At 45.0% G+C, this 19,736-nt stretch overlaps 1 protein-coding gene across 3 annotated transcripts in view; it reads left to right on the top strand.

Annotated features, from left to right (window-relative positions):
- Positions 1-19,736, top strand: part of Srgap1 (SLIT-ROBO Rho GTPase activating protein 1) — a 258,275-nt gene that overhangs the window by 76,052 nt on the left and 162,487 nt on the right. The window lies entirely within an intron of this gene.

The raw sequence follows: 19,736 nt of genomic DNA on the forward strand, positions 1-19,736 counted from the left end.
CCCACTTCCCTTGAGCCACATAAATTATGCAGGGACCTTAGAGCCCTTGCAGATGTGGAAGAGCAGATGCCACTCTGGCTTGGATCAGAATCACTGAGGCTTGAAGAGGTGTCTGGTTGTGCCTGCCTGTCACCTGTTCCTTCTGAGCCATGAAATGTGCTTATTTTCTGTAGTTTAAAAAGGACCTTCCAACAGACCTAACCCCATCATGGGGGCGGATAAGAAAGAGTAAATGATATCCTCACCATCTCACTATCTTTCCCCTCCTTCCTAACTAATAGTATTAAAAAACTAAACAAGCCAACCAACCAACCAACCAACCAGCCAGCCAAACAAACAAACAAAAAACTCCCCATAGCTTAGCATCTGGGTGCCTGGAAGGTGATAAATTCTTACGCTGTCTGTGCCCATGCAGAAATAGAAAGAACACTAAGTTTCATCATATTGCTGCCCTCCTCTGTGTGAAATTCCTTGAAAAATTTGTTCCAGGTTTTGCCTGAGCTCTCTTTAATTTGAATGAAAATGTACCTCGGTGGCTAATAGTTTGCTAATGTTCTTGTTTGAAGAAAATACCAATGTGCTTTTTCAGATATGAAAACTGTGTACTTGGTTTTCTGTTAGTGTATCAAGAAATGCTCCTTTTAAGAAGTGTATTCTGAGGAGATGTGAGCACCAGTCTTAACACTCACCTCACATTCTCAGCTGGACCATGCCAGTTTGCGGGGACTTTTAAATTTATTAATTGTAATGTGCGGGGTATGTGAGTGCACACGTAGGCGTCCGATGACAACTTTGTGGACTCAGTTCTCTCTTTCGGTATCACTGTGGGTTGCAGGGCTTGAACTCAGGTCCCCAGGTTTATGTAGCAAGCATAGTCCTCTGTTGAGCCATCTCCTCTTTAAACTCATCTGCCATCCTGAGAATAGGAACAAATGCCTCTCACGTGTTCAACTTTCTTGGTATGGCGATAGTTTTATATTTGTCATGTGCAGGTTTTGTTTAAGAAAATTCGCTTGCTTGCATTTGTCTTCTTATTTTTGAGACAGCGTCTTGCTTTGTAGCCCAGGCTAGCCTTACTTAAGGTCCTCATGCCTCAGCCTCCAGTTCTGGGATGATAGACTGATGCCAAGCAGTACCATGTTGATACCCCAGAAGGGCTTAAGGGAGCTTACAAGGACCCATAAAGTAGAACAGAACGTAGATGTTAAATGAAAGACTTGAGAGAAAGGACCAGGAAGTGAGACCTATACCCCATACAACCTGGGACCAGTCTAACTATTACCTTCCGGTTGAAGATTTGTTTCCGTCAGTGAAAGGGAAGCTGGTCTGTTAAAGACTTCAGTGACCAGAACTTAAAGGCGAGTTGTTTCTTGAGAGGAGGGAGGGTAATTACCTCCTAGAGGGAAGACATCACTTCCTCACGGTTAGAGATGCTGCAGTTAGGATAACTGCCTGACATTATGGCAGCATGATGGCTCCAAGCCTTTACTTCCTTGCTATGAGATGGTGAGGTTGAAACAGAACATCTGTAGAGCCACTGCAGGTCTCTAGGCCAGACCATGCAGTTCTCTAGACATCAAAGCATTGCTTCCCTACGGAGAGAAGCGCTTCTTATGACAGGCTGAGCAGCCATTAGTCAGGACACTCGGGACCCAAAGAGCTTCTGAGTTTGGGTGCTCAGAGGTGGGTATCATAGAAAGGACACCCAAGTCTAGAGGACTGGCTCGTGTTTCCTAGACACATACTGTACTCAGCTGGAAAGTCAGCTCACGCGGTATCGTGAACCATTTTATGAACTGAGTGTGGGTTCTAGAGCACTTAGGATTTTCTGACTAGGAATCCAGCATGCGTTTCCCCTTGCCTTTCCTCTACTCCAGCGTTTCCTGCCTAGCATCCTGTCAGACTTGTCTTTCTCATGTAGCTGCCTATTTCCCTACCGAACAATGCAGAAACTCTGAACAGTAGACCATGACCTAGGCACGTTTGTGTCAGGAGAGGAAGGGGCTGAGTGGGGTGTAAACTGGGGCAGAGGAGTGCTGTCTGGAATTGAGGTCACGCAGGAAATAGGAAGCAGTCTTTATACTTCCTTCCGTTGCAGGATGGTTGAGGATTCTGCTAGATAGCCTTTCTGTTGTTGTTTGAAATACAGGCCGAAAGCCGAACTGTCTGTGTCGCAGCCACTAAATGGCTAATTGTTCTTAATTGTGTTCTCTGCTCAGCAGACCACTAACTACACCATCAGCCTAAAAACAGTGTTTAGGGAAATTGTGCCTCCCTTTGTCTCTCGCACATTCCAGAGTTATCATTGCTGGAGGTGGTGTGCCTCACAGTGTCCCCGGGGAGCCTCGCAGAGGAACTTGCTGTGTGGTGTGGCATTACCTGTGAATTACGCACGGCCAGCTTCTGGAGGACGGCAGCTGCCGGAAGAACTGACTGGACCCATCCTTGCCGCTCGGTTGTATGCTACCTTCCCAACTCCACTCTACACACAGGCTGCTACCATCCTTCCTGGCTGTCAGATGCTTAATGGCTTCTGAAAGGAAGCGACACTTTGGAGTCATTGAACGTTGCCGGTCTACAAAAGACAAGTTCACAGTACTACAGATAACGCTTGAGGTGGACCTAAAGCCTGATAAATTCACATCAAAAAGCCCGATACATACCCTTTCCCCTACTGTTTGCACTTTGTAGCTTAATGTGTCTGTCAAGATGAACTCTGATCCCTTGTTCTTTTGTAAGGGAGGGGAAGAGTGGAGGGGGCTCGTCAGCATGCCAAAAAAGAAAAGAAAAAGAAAAACCTAATCATCCTTTTTAAACAGGGACATGGCTGATGGCAGAAGGCTTTCATGGTTATCAGTGAAGGCCATTGGACCTGACATGGGCTCATCTAGGAGGTATCTGGGGAACATCTGTGACTCGTTCCGTGGCTAATCAATAAGCTAAATGCACACGGCCTGGTGTTCACAGTTTTCTCTCTAATAGTAATTGGCATTTTGTTTTAGCATTTTACTTAGCTTTCAACAAAGTTGTCCTCTTCATGATAAGGTGTGTGAGCATTCTTCCAAAAGCACTCCATCGAGCCTGGCTGATAGTAGAGGTGAACGTTTATCTCCCACTCTCAGTGTGGTGACGCTTTGGACTGGAAAGCCGCTCCAGTGCCTTCCCAGCATCCTCTTGCCTGGTGTCTTAAATTTAGCTGAAATTAAGTTAACCCTGTTCTCCAGGTCAGATGCTAACACGGATCGGTTGAATAGAATGACCACCCACACCCCCTATGAACTTTCGGCTTTTGTGTGACCTTTCCTTGGTGGCATCCTCCTTCCCCCAACTCTTGCCCCATTTAGCCTGTCTGCTATACAGGCTTGGGAGTCAGAGATGAGCATATTGGCATTGAAAACGAGGAGAGCTACGTGGCAGTCACCGCCTGTGGGGTTGCTCTGAGGATGCAGAACCTGAAGTCCTGCGCACTGGTTAACTACCCCACCAAACTGGAAACTGCCCTCTCTCCACCCTGTTTACTTGTGCTAAAGGGGAGCTGAAAGCAGCCTCGTTGCAAGATTGTATCTGGGCATCTATGTAATCTAGGAGGCACAGCATGTGCATGGCAAGAAAAACATTGTTACAGCTCCTGAATTAAAGAGAAAGGGGTGGTCAAATAATAGCCATGCACAGTGGGGCTTAGAGGTAGGCTTCCCGTGTAGACAAATTATCTGTGCACACTGTGTGTGTGTGTGTGTGTGTGTGTGTGTGTGTGTGTGTGTGTGTGTGTAAATGTCATTGGGAACTAAAATTTTATTTGTTGCCTGTTAATGCAAGTCACCTGACTTGCAAGACTTGGTAAAAGTCTGTTAGGTTAGGTAGCATTGTTTTTTTTTTCCGCTGCTGCCATTGGCTACCTCCAGTCCCTGAGAGGGACAGGCAGCTCTCCTCCTTTGGTCCCAGTTGAGCTACAGTGTTTGTTTGGTTGGCCCACCTGGCCTGGGTTCCCTGAGAGTTCTTTGTGGTGAGTGTCATAGTTGTACACAGTTGTCCCAGCAAGCATAAAGGAGCACACTTAGCACCGCTGACCCCTGCCAATGCATGCTTGCGTTTTTTTGTCTTCTCCGAGCCTGGCTCTTTCCTTTCCTCACCACTGTAGGGAAAGCAACGCTAATCTGAAATCCAAACTGCTCTGTTCCCCCCATTTCAGAAAAAGATGCATAGCGGGCTGCACCTGTTTTTTCAGCTGATACCTTTTCAGGTGCCATTTCCAAGCTAATGTCCTTTCCATTGTTCTTTTGTTCATCTATTAAGTTTTCTTAGCACTATGTTTGACACAAATTGTTCACTAAATGGATAGTTTTTTTTTTAATTGAGTAGATATATTAAAAAAAAAGTTATTTTGGCCAGTTTCTAAGACAGACTTTTTTTAAGCAAGAAAAAAGAGCCTTCAAAGCACACAGTGGCCTGTTTAACAGAAAATGTAGGCTAAGTGTAGTCACTACCTGAGTCTCAGATTTAACTCTTGAAGGTTCAGAAGGAGAAGAACAGGGGCCTGTCTGTGATCCATTGTCTGTTGGAAGGAAGCATGCTAGTGAGGCAGGAGAAACAACTGTCTTTCTCTTAGGACTTAATTTCTAGTCTATTCGGTAGTATGGCGTAAGCTGGCCTGAGTTTTCAACCCTTTCATATCTGTCCACACAACACAACATTTGACAGTGTCTTTCGTTTTACAGGAAAGCACAGCAATCTTTTTTTTCTCTCAGCAGAAACTGACACTGAGAGCCGGGCACACACGTTGATGCCGTTAGTCTAAGGTGTTCAAGGCTCAGACAGGAGGCTCACTTGAGGTCAGGCGTCCAGAGCCAGCTGAACAGGGTACACTTGCAAACAAGAAAAGATACCACTATTCTTACTCTTTTTTTTTTTTTTCATTTAAAGTGAGAAAAAGTCTTAAATAACTCGCTAAAGGGTGCATCGCTTGTAAGTAACAAGAGCCAGTATTTGAACCCTAGTAAGGGTGATTGGCTCTTGGGCCTTCACTTTAAGTTATTCTATATTTCTCCTGCCGGGAGGAACAGTTTACAGGAGATAGAGATAGTTAAAGCTGACTGACTGGATTGGATAATGTTGCTTTCTGAAGTCTTTGGAATTACAGATACTTAATGGCCATGAGCTATGAATATCTGCAATGGGACAGAGATCACAAGTCACTTAGGTGATTTTTCCTTTATCAGTGCCGCAAGGAGAGAGTCTGTGAAATGTTTGCATCTCAAATATATCATAACTGTTTCCAAGAGTTGTGCAGTAAAGATGTCAGCTCAGGGGACTTTGGTAGCACAGACAGATGTGTAGCTCTTTGGCATCTGTTAGGTCCTGGGGTTGAGCTCCCTAATTAGGAAGACAGAGTGGTAAACTTTTATTATTTATTTATTTATTTTTACTCATTTGTGGTAGCAAAGTGTATGTTGGGAAGATTTGTCGCAGGAGAGTATTACAACTTTGTCACTGCATTTTGCAATTGAGATGATAGATGTAGAGAAAAGCGTTTGCCGTGGGAAGCTGGCATGGTGGTGAGTCACAGAGCTAGGGCTTTTCTTGGCCACCCTGGACTACTGTAACAAGCCACCAGACAGCAGGGAGCTCATTAACCAGGAGTGTGGATGGTCCCAGATGAAGGACTGGGATGTGATGGGCCCATTCTTCTCATTCATGGATGATCCCCCTCTTTCTGGAGCCTTATGTGCAGGGCTGAGGGATCCCCGTGGAACCTCCAAATCCTCTTTTCTGAAGCCTCCTCTCCAGACACCATCACATGAGCCTTAGGGTTTACTCTGTAGATGTGATGATGGAGCACAGTCCAGATCTATATTAGAGCCAGGGCCTTATGCCTACCCTATGCTCCTGCCCCTGCTGCGGGAAGTTGGACCCCAGGAACAGCATTGCATGGGATGCTTTTCTAGACACAAATGTCAGTAGACAGGCTTGGAACTCACAAGCCTCTGACTGGACAGACACAGACAGTCTGCAGTTGCCTTGGGAAATGCACAGAAGAAATAACCACATCCAGAGAGAGTTTGAACAAAATCCAGTCACTCTGATTGAAGACAAAAACCAAAGCAGAAAACCTAGGCCTCCTTGACGAAGGGTGGGAACCTAGGCACGTGCTGGGTGACCGAGCACAGAGGTGTCTTCCCAGCTCCTCTGATTATCTTCACCCTGCCATCATCCCACCTGGGGAGCAAGCTGCAGCCCCTCATTAGTGTCTTCTGGGGACATGGAGAACCCCTGGTCCCCTTAACATTTAGCTAGTCGTGCAGAAAAGATGACTTCCTGCCGAGTTCCAGGGAGACCCCCCATCCCCCATATCTCCGCCCCAGTGCCAGGAAGCTAAGTAAACACCACTCTTCCGATTCCCTTATTCTGACATTCTCCCCAAGACAGGCAGCAGATACCTGGACTCAGCACTATAACTTTTAACTCTTTCTTGACATCAGTGTTAACGGGAGACTCCCCTGGGGGCCAGCAGCCCAGTGGACATAGCTTTGGGTCTCAAAACTGGTAGGCGTTTTATTCTCATTGTCATTGAAGGGCGGTGTCAGCATAGCAGAACACCTCATAATACACAGAAATTGATTTTGTATACTTGACTGTTATCATGTATCGGTCCTAATAATGATAGTTCATTTTTTCTCTACCAAAAACAATGCTATTTTCCTTTTCTCTGCTCAACCTAAGAAAACCAATTCTTTCAGTCCTTGATTCTCCAATAAGCTTTTGCTCCCAGAAAGTTTCAGTTCCCTAAAGTAAGTTGCCTTGGGGAGATAACTTAGGTCACACTCTTCGGAGAGCTGGAGTTTCGTGTGCAGACATGTTATTGAGTCCTTTGGGACTGACACCTAAGAGGATTTAATTGATGCCACAGGGGAACTGGGGCTGGAGTGGCCATAGCAAGGGAGCAGAGTCGTAGGTGAGTGGTCCACTTCAGCCAGGGGAGTTACCGGGGAGGGACCCTTCAGAGAACACCACTGCAGCTGTAGCATTGAGGGCCTTTGTCTCGGAGCATGGGACCTGGGGAGGACCATGGCATCCACTGTAGTGTGCTTTCTGTCTGTGCTCTCACCTTGGTGTCTTCGGTCTTTGAGGGGGTTTGTTATTGTTTTTGTTTGGTTGGTTTGTTTTGTTTTTGTGTAATCACCTTGATGGATATTTGACTACAAATACCTGCTGTGTTCTTTGGGCCCGAGGAATGTTACGAAATGGGGGTTCATAGTCAAACACCATAATGGAGAAGGCTCAGGTTCCATTTCTTCCTTATCTCGCCCTCGTTACTGTCCTTATATTGGCCTTAATAATGTCTGTTTAGATTTACAAATGGTTTCCTTCTATGTAGTTTTTTTATAGAGAGTAATTGGCACACAGTAAGTTCTTCATATTTACAGTATATGATTTGGTCAGTTTTGACACATGCTCTGAGAGCCTTTCCAGAGCCAGTGCGCCTAAATTTTGTCATGCCTGTTTGAAACCCTTTCCATCATTCTTCCCAGCCCTGTCTTCCCAAGCACCCTCTGATCTGTTTTCTTTCACTATATCGGCTTATGTTTCCTGGGGTTTAAAAAAAAAAAGATCATACAGTAGTTACCCTCTATGCTGGGGATGTGGGGGGGGGTTGGGTGGTGGATTCGCTTCTGGCGCTTGGTGGACCTCTTTTGAGATTCTTCCATGTTGTGTCTGTTGGGTAGTACAGACATCTTATGTACGCACTATGAGGTAGAAACCATCTTTCATTTCTTTTGGATGCTTGGAAGTTCAATGTCGTGTGGTTGGTTTAACTTTCTAAGAAATTTCCAAATGTTCTAAAGCAGCACCATTTTGCGTCTTACATTGAAGTCTGGTTACATTCATTCCATATCCCCATCACCTCAATGTGTTAGTTTTTTTAAACATTTTGGCCAATCAGGTTTCATTGTCATTTCACTTTGCCTATTCTTGTTCAAGGCCGTTACATTTTTTTTTTTTTTATCCTGTATTTTCTGAAATGCTTTTAGGCATCAGCTCTTATATTTAGTTCTGCGACCCACTTTCCGTTAATTCTGGTTTGTGATATTCACTAAGGGTTTGCTTTTTTAATGTACACAGATACAGGCTGTTCCAGACTACCTGTCTGAAAGACCTTTCTTTGTTGAAGCCTTGTAAAGAATAAATTGACTGTGCATGTTCCCATTTCTTGACTCATTTTCTGTAGCATGGATCTTTAGACTGATATAGCTCATTGGTTTAGCATAACTTTACAATAAGTCATGTGTTAGGTAGTTGGGGTCCTTTTCACTTCACTAGTTTTTAATCAGCTTATTGGTCTGCCATCTAGTTCCTTGCTGGCTAGAGGCAGTGAGGGGTCCTAGCTCCAGGGATAACGCTCTGTCATTTAACCACTAAAAGCAGAGTTAGTAATAGGTATTTCATGGGTGTCCATTGTAAGGTCACTGACATTTCCCTCCATTCTTGATTACTCAGATTTTGTATTGAATTTTGTCACAAGACTTTTTTTTTTAATTTATTGAAGTGATCTTATGGTTTTGTAATTTATTTTGCAAACATGATTATCAATGACATAAGCAAATAATTTCAACTAAAAAATACCTTCTAAGTTTTTTTGTCCTAATTATGCAGTCCTTAGAGGTCTTTATAATACAAAGACATCAACGGATAAGACCCAGGTTCCATTTTCTCCTTGAGGTAGCAGGGTTAGCAACCTGCTCTTGGCCGCAATAATCTCGTTTTGATGAGGAGCTTCTCCGGTGTCTTTATAGCTCGTCTCCCTCCGTTCCTGTGAATACATGAGAAAAGCCTCCCTGAAGAACACTTTTGACCTTGGTGTTTTTCGTCTCCCAGAGTTTGTCCCTGACCCCTGTCTTTCAAATAAGGCTCATCTGCTTTGCAGACAGATATTAGTGTCTCCCAGAGGCCCCCGTCTGGATTCAGCCTTCTCTGGGGGAGGGGAGGCTGGGCTGGTGTTAGATATGGATGGACAGTGGGTATCCTGTTGACACAGTGCCACTGATGCCTAATCTGAGTACATACCTCCCCGTATCTGTGCTTTCACACTTGAGGATGCGCGTGTTTTGCTTTCTCCCTCTTATATTTTGTATTTCTCACAAGATTGTAACCACCCAAGGATCCAAGCTGTGCTGTACTTACTTCTCTCTAGCAGGAGTTGGGGGTGAGGGTGGGGGCAGGAGGCTGGGGACAGACAGGACATGATGACGAATGGACCTGGTATACCCTCCCATAAATGGCAGGCATTTTTCATGTGTGCACTGAATAGATGAACATAACTTATGCAGTTTACACAAATACATATTGCTTATAAAATAAAAGGAAGAAATCTTGGCTGTGAGTGGGGGATAATTTCTCACCTCTGCTTTTCTGAATGTTCCGTACTTCCTAGACCTGAATCCGTGCTTTTCATTTTTCAGCCATTAGTTTCTAGGCCCTGATAGCAGGTATTTTGAGTTTTAAAGTATCACACATATTCTGGAAATGGGATAGGGCATACATATGGGAAAACTTTGGGATAGTTCTCAGCTTCTGAGTAGTCACAGTTTCTGACAATTTACTTTCTGACCGTTGGCAGGGGAATCCAAATATTCTTTGGGTGGGGGTGGGGTGAATTCAGGGAGTCTGCATGGACACAGACATCCCCTTCACTCCGATACCGATTGAACCTAATAGCCCTTGTGTTGAATTTCATAATTCTAGACGAGTTAAGCTTGAAAATGTATCTGCAGACAATGGCGCCTCTGTTTCCCACCAAAAGGCAGGGATTGTGCTGAGCATTTTAACTGGTTATCAGACCTCAGGCCGCCGGTTTGAAGAGGGAACTTTGGCATCAGGGACTTGGCTCTCAACCCTGTTTTGCAGCTGGCTAGAATGTGAATAAACTTACTGAAAGAGAGACATATCTTCTCAAAGGAGAGAGGATTAAAAAAAAAACCCTTGCCCTCATAAACCCTCCTTCTTTCTGCCTGCCCCAGCCTCCACTTACCCTTTTGGAAAACATCTTCAAATGTCAGAGTCACCTTTAAAGGTTCATCTACGAAGAAAAGGAACCAGATGGATCAACCCCCATCCCCCCCCCGTACCCTCAGTAATCCTCATCCCATGAGATCTGTTCTTTGTCAATTCTCTGTATCTAACACTGATCTTCTTTCTAACTTCTCCCGCTTTAAGGGATCAGACAACTAGCACAAGCCTTTTGCACTTTGCATAAATCAGCTGTCTTTGGTTATCGTGAGGGCTCAGACATGGCAATGGCCTCCATGTGCAGTACATGGTATACGAGGTGGCCCCATGTCACCAGCTCAAGGCATGCCTCTCATTCTCTCCCGAGGACTTTCAGGTGGCCTCTTATCCAGTGTCTACAGAGGTTGCTTCTTTTTGTCTCTGCTCCTGACCTCCCTTCACTCCAGAGCATGCCAGCTTAACCACAGTGAGTTTCCCTGGGATAAAAGCTCCCCGACCATTAGCACCAGCAGAAGTGCTGACATTCTGCTGGGCGGCAGGACATCCGAGGCACGCAGGAAGCCTTGGCTGAGACTGATGAGTACAAACATTCTAGAATGTTCCTTATGCACTGCCGCCTCCCTTCAAAGGAACAGCCTGCCTAGCTTGTACCCTCCATCTCATCACTCCAAATTAGGTGTCCAAAGTCCTGTTTGCGTTTTGTTTCCTGCTTGTTGCTGTCTTTGCCCTTAGCTCCTCATATGGCAGTGAAGAAACTGTTACGTTGCTTTGCTTACTACACAAGCTCCCTGAACACTGGGAGGGCCAATCCATATTCTTACTTTATTAGGTTTCACATGAAGGTGTTTTTTTATTCCTGTTTGAAAATAGACCAGACTGTAGCATTTCTGACTAACTGGTTTAGTGATCTCACTCCCCTTGGATATTGGATTCAGAATGTCTTCCACAAATCGTGGATCTGGAAATGCTAATGGTTAATCAAAATTTGGATAGCATTCTTGCCACTGTTTTACAACAATAAAGAATAAAAGTTGTGGGGCTGGAGAGATGGCTCAGCAGTTAAAAGCACTGGCTGCTCTTCTAGAGGACCTGGATGTGGTTCCCAGCACCCACATGGCGCCTCACAACTGTCTATAACTCCAGTTCCAGGGGTTCCAACCCCCTCACACAGACATATATGCAGGCAAAACACCATTGTACATAAAATAAAGATAAACAATTTTTAAAAGAACAAGAGTTATATATCTTAGTGTCTGCAAAACAAAAATTCTTAAAATTAAGAGAAGAATTTTCTAAACTTGATGTAGTTCCTTCCACCTATAATCTCAGCATTGAGGAGGTGGCCATGAAGATCCAGGAGTTCTAGGCCAGCCTGGGCTACTTAGCAAGACCCTACCTAAAAACCAAACACTTTACATTATTTTTTCTAAGAAAGCTTCCTCTGCCCTGGCTCTTTATTTTTCTACCTTTACTACTTTTTATCCTAGCTTTTAGAATATGTATGTTGGTGGAATTAAGATAAGCTTTAAGATTGTAGGCACTTTATTTTCTCAGCATGCTCTTAATTTTATGACATAAAGTCTCTTATTGCTCGGAAAAGACAGGTAAGAGGGAGTCAGCTTTTCAGACTTAGTGTAACAAAGATATCACAGGATTGGTGAAATGTTTATCGCTCAGGAAGATAACTCACTTACTTGCTGGATCTCTCACCTCCTATTTCTCTTCTTCCCTTCCTCCCTTTCCTCTGTTCTGTGTAATTTACCTAATTTTTCTGCATGTGGGTAGTGGGACTGGAGTAGCACCTAGCCTGTGACTCATGCAGAAAGTGACCTCATTAACATGTATGATTTATCATCCTTGGAGAGTTCCAGGCCCTGCGTTTGCCTGACTCTGTCTTTTCACTCCACTCTTATGTCTGCCTGTGATCTGTGAGGTTCTGCTCTGTTGTCTTTTGCACAGGTTTTCATTTAATTTCTCCGTGGCTGGAGAGTCCATGATTCTGCCATCAGGAAGCATGTAAACTTAAGTGAAGGGAACCCAAAGTTTCATGGCCATCACTGATGTGGCAGCAGCTGTAAAATAGCTGGGATTTGTGAAGTGTCAACAAATATTAATACCTTTTTTCCTTCCTTTTATTTATTTTTTTAAGTTTAAAAAATGCTTTTGTGCTGGAGAGAGGGATCCAAGGCTACAAGCCCTTGTTGCTTTTGGAGTGGACCTAAGTTCAGCTCCCAGCATCCATGTCGTGTGGAACTCCAGCTCCAGGGGCCTGATACCTTCTTTAATTAATTAAACGTCTATGTATTTTCCTGTTTTTTTTTTTCCCATGTTTTAACTGACAGTTTAAAATTGCTCACATTGGGGTGCTCAGCCATTAAAGTGTTCACCACCCAAGTGTCCTGACTGGAGTTCCGATGATCCTCAGGCCCCATAGAAATGCCAGGAAAGCAAGGTGCCCTGCCTATAATCCCAGACCAGGAAGCAAGAGACTGGAGCCCCAGAGCAAGCTGGCTGGTGAGAATTGTGGTATCAGTGAGCTCTGGCTTTGACTGAGAATCCTGGGCTCAGTGAATAAGGTGGCCCAGCAATCAAGGATGATTCCTAACATCAACCTAGAGCCTTTATCCTGTGCATGTTCGCCCACTCATGTGCGCCCACATACAAACAATGGGGGGAAAAGAGGCTGCTTATACCGTACAGCCGATCTTCTGTTGTGTCACATCATTACATCAGGCAGTAACTGTAATGAATTAAATGGAGTAAACTAAGGTGCATCAGCTTACATGCTCTTCATTTTGCACCCTTCCTGTCTTGGTTCTTCCTCCTCCTTTTTTTTTTTTTTTTTTTTTTTGTCTTTTTGAAACAAGGTCTTTCTGTGTCTTACACTGACCTTGAACTCCTGACCCCCCACCCCCTCACCTTTGGAGTACTGAAATTACAGGAGTGTGCCACTAGGCCCAGCTATATGGCTCAAATACTAAGTAGACTCAGCTCTCAGACCCATTCCAAACACCTACGTATTGAGTGAATTAGAATGAGACTTCAGGAAGTGCATTGAGACATGAAATAAGAGCTTCTGGTGAGAAAGGTGGGCGGTGCTGAGTGTGGGCTCTCCCTTCAGCTGCTGTACTGAATAGTGTGAAGTTATTTATTTTCTGGGGTTTTCCTTTTGAAGAAAAAAAAATTTTTTTTAAAGAAATGCCTAAACATGAGCTTCAATTGAATGAAAATAATGGGTTTGTGTTTCTTTCATTAAGTGACGGTGACGCCTGCACTCATTTATTTAAACTTAGTTGAAGATACACAGTGCTGACTCTAAACCCCTAAGAGAACTCTGCATTCCGTCTGGAGGAGGAGGAAACTCTGGGTCTCTTCCTAGAGGCCCCGTCCAGTGGTCGCCGCACGCTTCGTGATTTGTTAGGAATTAGCTGCTGGTTGCGGAGCATTGGCCGGTCACTGTCTGCCGAATCCTTGTGGCAGCTCTGGTTGCAGGAGAGGGAACCTCTGAAGACGGCGTGATAGCTGCACGAACGTGTGGAGCTCTGCATGTCCGTTAGTTACGCTTCTAGAGATCGTTTTTAATTATGTCTGTGTGTGTATGAGTACTGTATGTGCACCTGAGAGCCAGTGTCCCTGGAGGCCAGAGGTGTTGGATCCCCTGGAGACAGAGCTACAGATGGTTGTGAGCTGCCCCATAAAGGTTCAGGGGATCAAAGTCAGGGTCCTTGGCAAGAGCAGAATTCACTCAACTCCTGAGCTATCCATTCATCCATCTCAGGCTCTGAAACTTTGAGAGTAATGTTTAATTATAGCCCAGGAAATATGCTGGAGCTTTCAGATAACAGAATGTTTCAGTGGTTCTTCATAAAAATACATTTGGCAGCTATTTAATGAGCACCTACTGTGTGCAGGTGGTGTTCTGGGCCCTGGGAGTAAACGGCAAACAAAACAGACAAACTCTCCTCCTCTCGTGGTGTGGCAGTGGAGAAGCCCTCATTGAGCAGGTGAAGCCTGGCCTGACGTGTTAAGGAGGCGGACGGTACATTGTGGGAATGGCCTGGGAGTGGCCAGTGCAAAGGCGCTGAGATCGGAGCAGCCCTGGCGTGGTGTGGCTGCGTCTGGAAGATGGTGGAGAGCAGTCACAGTGATTATTGTCGTGGGTGAGTGGGTGAGACCAAGCATGGCTTCTTGCCTAAATGGTACAGGTTTACAAGAGACCAGCCTCATCTGTTTGTAAGGGTCATTCTGGCCTGTTTATTTATGACAACCCATGAGGAACGAGGCCTGGAAAAGGACTCTTTCCTCCTTTGCTGAATACAACTGTAGTACAGACTGTTTGTTTATTCTTTAATGATATTTAAAAAACAAAAACAAAAAAAACCAAAACATATGCACTCCCAAAAAATGCACTGGTTCATGTTGATCAGGCTGAAAACCACTTTTCATTATGAATTTGGTTATTCAACAAGTTCCTGTTGGCCATACACTATTTACTGCACCATGCAACCCTTAAGCTGTACTTAGGAAAATGACGCACAGACAAGATACAGGATTAAGATAACTTTGGTGGACAGAAGGAGTTCCCTAGAAAATGCTTTCTGTTTTTTTAAAACTAAATGTCCCCTGTCCTTGAAATCCAAGTCTGCCATTCCTAAAAGCACAGCTCCTAAGAATCAACCTAACATTGACATCTTTTGCTTTTTGGGTTTAGTCACTCAGGTTCCGTACTCTGCAGATGCAATAGCTTTCTGATTATTGCAGGTTATACCTCATCCATGAGGAGCAGAAACACAGTCATACCAATCTGAAGTTTCTCAGACACTGTGCCCAGCGTGGCGGGCACATAGACGATGGAGAGGTAGCCCTTGTCTTCCCTGAGGTCAGACTTTAGGTAGAGGTCACATGCATGCTACCCACTGCAGCTTCAAAATAGGCCTTCCAGAGATCCAAGAAAGAGGACAAGTCAGAAGGAGGCGCTATCTGTGGAGGTTTGAATGAGAATGGCCCTCACAGGCTTGGTTCCTAGGTTAAGGAAGGATTAGGAGGTGTGGCTTTTTGGAGGAGGTGTATCACTGGAAGTAGGCTTTGAGGTTTCAAAAGCCCGTGCCATACCCAGTATTTCTTTGTGCCCCAGACTTGTGGATCAGGATGTAGCACTCAGCTACTGCTCCACCTAGAATTGTACAGTATATCACATCCAGTATGCAATTCTGCTGCCTTTATGTCTCTGTGTCAAAATACCCGAGTCAGTCAACTTGTAAGGAAAGTTTATTTTGTCAAAGAGTTTTGGAGGTTTCAGTCCGTGGTTTCTTGACCCTGTTTCTGTTGGTGCTGTGGTGGCTCAGTCCACGATGGCAGGAGTGGGACCCCGAGAAGTAGCCCAGCACGGTGAGGAGGAAGCAAAGGGGAACAGAAGGATCCAGGGTTCCAGTATCCCTCTCAGTGGTACATGCATGGTGACCTGACTTCCCCCAACTAGGTCCTATTTATGTCTCTATCAAATGGCTGCCAAACCTTTAACACATGGACTTTGGGGACATGTTTCCAATCATTAAAACTGTTAGTGTTTGTACAGAATTAGTATATATTCATAAAATATATACAGTCACAACAAGGCAGTGGTTTTTGGTTTATTCAGAGTTGTGCAACCACCCCTACAAGTGTAGAACATGTCAGTGATGCCCATTGTTCCTCATTCTCCCCCTCTCCAGCCTAACCTCCCATCTTTCTACTGTTTGTTCTTATACACATAGACACAAATGCAATTCTGTTTGTCCTCTTGAGTCTCACTTCTCTCACTCATGGTTTCAAGTTCCAACCATGACATGGTGTGTGTTCCATTTCTTTTAACTCCCAAACAATATCCTATTACATCGAAAAGTCAGTGTTTTTAAATTTATATTCCTCAGTTGGTAGAAAACTGAGATATTTTCACTTTTTAGTTCTGATGATTTATGCTGCTGTGGGCACCTGAGTGCCCACTGCTTTACCAGATCAAGTTATCATTGAGGTTAATGAACCATGCTTGGGCTTCTGTCTGTATTGTCAGCTAGCTGGTCCAAGCGAGGGCACCGGCCATTGATGGAGTCAGTGATCTCTTCTGTGCCAAACCCTCAGCAAGCATACTGTAGATCTCATACCCAGGCCTCTGGCTTAGGCCCACAGCCAGACCACAGAGCCACAGCTGTGCCTATGATAGGACCTCATGAAGGATGTGAGCCTGAAGAGAAGATAGCAAGAGTTGCCTCTGCACCGCTCCCCACCACTCTGGAGCACATCACACCCACCCGGCGGGAGTTCCCTTTGACTCAGCTGCCCTCTCTCCCCGGCTCCCAGATTCTCCGCATCTGCAGCAACTTTCAGAGATCCGAAGTGCATACGTGTCTGTCCCTGCCCTCACCCCAATTTCATACAGTAAAAGAAAAGCCATATGGGAACCGTCAGTGAGCATAAGGGTGTGAGAGGAAACATACGGGCGGAGAGAGACAGGCCTGGAGCACCCGTCTGCTTCTCTTTCTAACTCGTCTGCTTGCTTCTTTGTGTGTTCTTTTTCTTTTCCCTAATTTTATTCTGGAAAGATTTGCTTTTTTGTTCCCCTCCTCCATCGCCCATATGACTTAATCTTGAATGAGATGAATGGTATTTAAAAATAGAGTAGTCCTCTCCAAATGATTTCTTGCTCAGACCTGCACTATCATCCTTTTCACCTCGTTGGGCATCAGGGCTTAGGCAATAATGAATGCAGTGGCCAGTGTCAAGCAGCAAGAGGGCAACAGTCCGATGTCATCCAGACCCAAGGATGCTCCGTGTCCCCAGCTTGGGATGGCGGTGTCAGAGACACAGCATCTCTGAGGACCTATCTGAAATCTTTGAAGTGCGCTGCTGCTTTGGCTCCAAATGTGTATCAGAACAGCACTGGGATAAAGGGAACAGAGTTGTAGTGTTGCTTTCCAGAATTTACTAACATGGCTCAGAACATGCTTAGCGGGTTAAGCTGTGTCAGCTCCATGGAAATGGCATGGCACCCAGTGCTGCTGTCGTGACTTCCAGATTCCTTCTCAGTAACTGGGGGGGGGGGGGGGGGCGCGGCGCAGAATCTCCGCTTGGCCCCGGGTGTAGCGTGCCACCGCCCTCCACAGAGGCATTTGGCTGCCTGGTGTGAATCCTCCCTTCTCACTCCCCGGAAGACCTGGGCCGTGAGAGCCTCCGCACTAGGATGCCACCCCACGCTTGCTCCTAATTACGACATTGTCCCTCCCGGGTTTGGGGCAGGTTTACGCAGCGGCCATTAACTGTGATGGATATGCTCGTTGAATGGCTTGACTTCGTGGCCAGCCTTGCTGTGTGTTTAATAAGCTGAAGAGGCATCCGGAAGACGCTGCCATGAAACGCCGGGTGTGGACACTGAGGATTAGCACTTAGTTGGCTGTCCTCGGCAGCAGGGAGGCCATTTATCCAAACTGTGTTCCTTTAGGCGCCTCTACCTCAAACTGTCTACCTGCTTTCTCTACACCAGTGGTTCTCAACCTTCCTAACGCTGTGACCCTTTACTACAGTTCCTCATGTTTTGGTGACCCCCCCCAAACATAAAATTATTTTCGTTTCTACTGCATAACTGTAATTTCGATACTGTTTTAGGTCATAATATAAACATGTGATATGCATCACCTGTGAAAGGGTTGTTAGACCCCCGAAAGAGCCGAAACCCAAAGGCTGAGAGCCGCTGCTTAGAAAGGACGGCTGTGGATTTCTGTGTGTTCTTGAATATCTGCACCACACCTCACCACAGGCCTTCCTGGCGTCGTGCTCCTCATTAGTAGTCTCTCCTGGTTAAGCTTCAGCTTTTCCCCTGTTAAGCTTCTTCTTTCCCTGCAGTCTGAGTGGTGTAACCATTCGTGAGGTTGTCTCGTCCATCCAAAGCATTGGCCACAATTAGATGCTCTCTAGTGCTTATGTCTTGACCCAGGAAGCTACAAATAAGTGCACCATGTTGTGAGTTAGACTGTCTTCCAAGTTGTCGGTTACAAGGCAGGATGGTTTCTCCTTATAGAAGATGGGGCACTGTTCTTCAACATCAGTCACATGACCCCATCAAGATCCAGAAGTCTGTGTGATGCAATCTGCTTGATTGCATCTTTGCCAGCAAACTGAATACCAGCTATACCAATCCTGTGGATGGTTCCGGGAAGATAAATAAAATGTTTTTTCCAGATAAATACATTTCTATATTTATTATTGGAAAATTAAATCCCAATTTGCCAAATCCAGTTTGCAACACGTATATTCCTTCAGGGCTCAGGGATACAGCTTGAGCATAAGTTGAGGACTCCTTTTGCTTCCACTCTTGATGCCAGTTAAAGTTGGGGTGAGTTTTCCTATGTTCCTTTGTGATGGAGCCCAGTGGAGCATTAATTGCTAGAATAGAAGCTTCAGAAATCCAACTCAGCTGGCATTTGTCCTGCAGATTTGAAAACTCATGTTATTTTACAAGGAAACTGATCTGTTTCTTTACAGATTTGAAATCCCTAATTGTGTGGGTTCTTTTTTTTTTTTATTAAACTACTTAACCTTATTAGATTTATTCATAATAAACCTTGCTTTTCCAATTAAAATTCTTCCAGACAAGGTTTTCAGTGAGTAATAATTTCCTTTATCGATTACATGGTATTAGGTGTGGAATAGGATATCACTTAAAACCCTTAAAGCTACTTTATAATATGCATAGTCTCTTTTAAGATGAGGAAGCCAGTGATTACAGAGTTAAATAGTTTCCTCAAGGGTTACAAAGCTAGTAAAGATACAAAGATGGTGTTTGAACTCAGGTCTTTAAGAACAAAGCTGGCTTAATCACTCGACTAAGAGGAATTCATCAGATTTCATTTCCAAGCCATTTGCCTTTTAAACCTTTGAGAACTCCCAAGCCTCAATGAGTACGCTGCCATGCTAAGGTGGCCTGCTTTAAAAACAACAGCATCGGAGATCTGACAGCCCTGGGGCCTCCTTCAACATTTTTGAGCACCTAAGAGAAGTTTTCCGTAATGCCTACATGGTAGAGCAACTTCTTACATTGTAGAAAACACCCTCACGTTTTGGCCTGTGCACGGAATCGGTTTAAGGTAACTTTTGGGCAGACAGGAAAATCACACAAATATATCTGAAGATAAATGTTCGAGCTTTCGCTCTCCTCATTCTCCCACCAGTGTCATTTTGGGCTAAGGGGTTCTCTGTGGGGACTGTCCTTGAGTTCCACCTGCTGCACATCTTATTCTTCCCCCATGTTCAACACAGCAGCCTGTAGTCTTTGGCTTCTGCCTTTTCCTTCAGTGAGCCTGCTTTCAGTCATTCTGCTACCAGAGAGATCACCTCCATGCCATTCTTTCCATGAAAAGCCTTCCGTGAAGCTCAGGTGCTCTCATTGCCCTGCTTACGAGCTCTGTCACCTCAGGGTTCTCTGTCACCTGCGGTAGGCTTAACGATGAAAGCCGTGCCCTGAGCACACACCAATGAGTCACATTCAGGTGAGTTTAAAGATCTTGAAATGAGTGAGTGGTGGTGGTTGTTTTGTTTTGTTTTTTGTTTTTGTTTGTCTGGATTATCTGGGAGCACCCAGTATTCCGGGTGGGTCTTAAGACTAAGGGTGTAAGAGTTTAATGATGGCGTCACAACACAGGTAGACATGTTTCTGGTCCTAGCCCAGTCGTGGGAGCAGGCTCAAGCAGTCAGAAGCGGCAAAG

The sequence above is a fragment of the Meriones unguiculatus genome, chromosome 17 (assembly GCF_030254825.1).
Source record: "Meriones unguiculatus strain TT.TT164.6M chromosome 17, Bangor_MerUng_6.1, whole genome shotgun sequence".
In the NCBI taxonomy this organism is placed as follows: Eukaryota; Metazoa; Chordata; class Mammalia; order Rodentia; family Muridae; genus Meriones; species Meriones unguiculatus.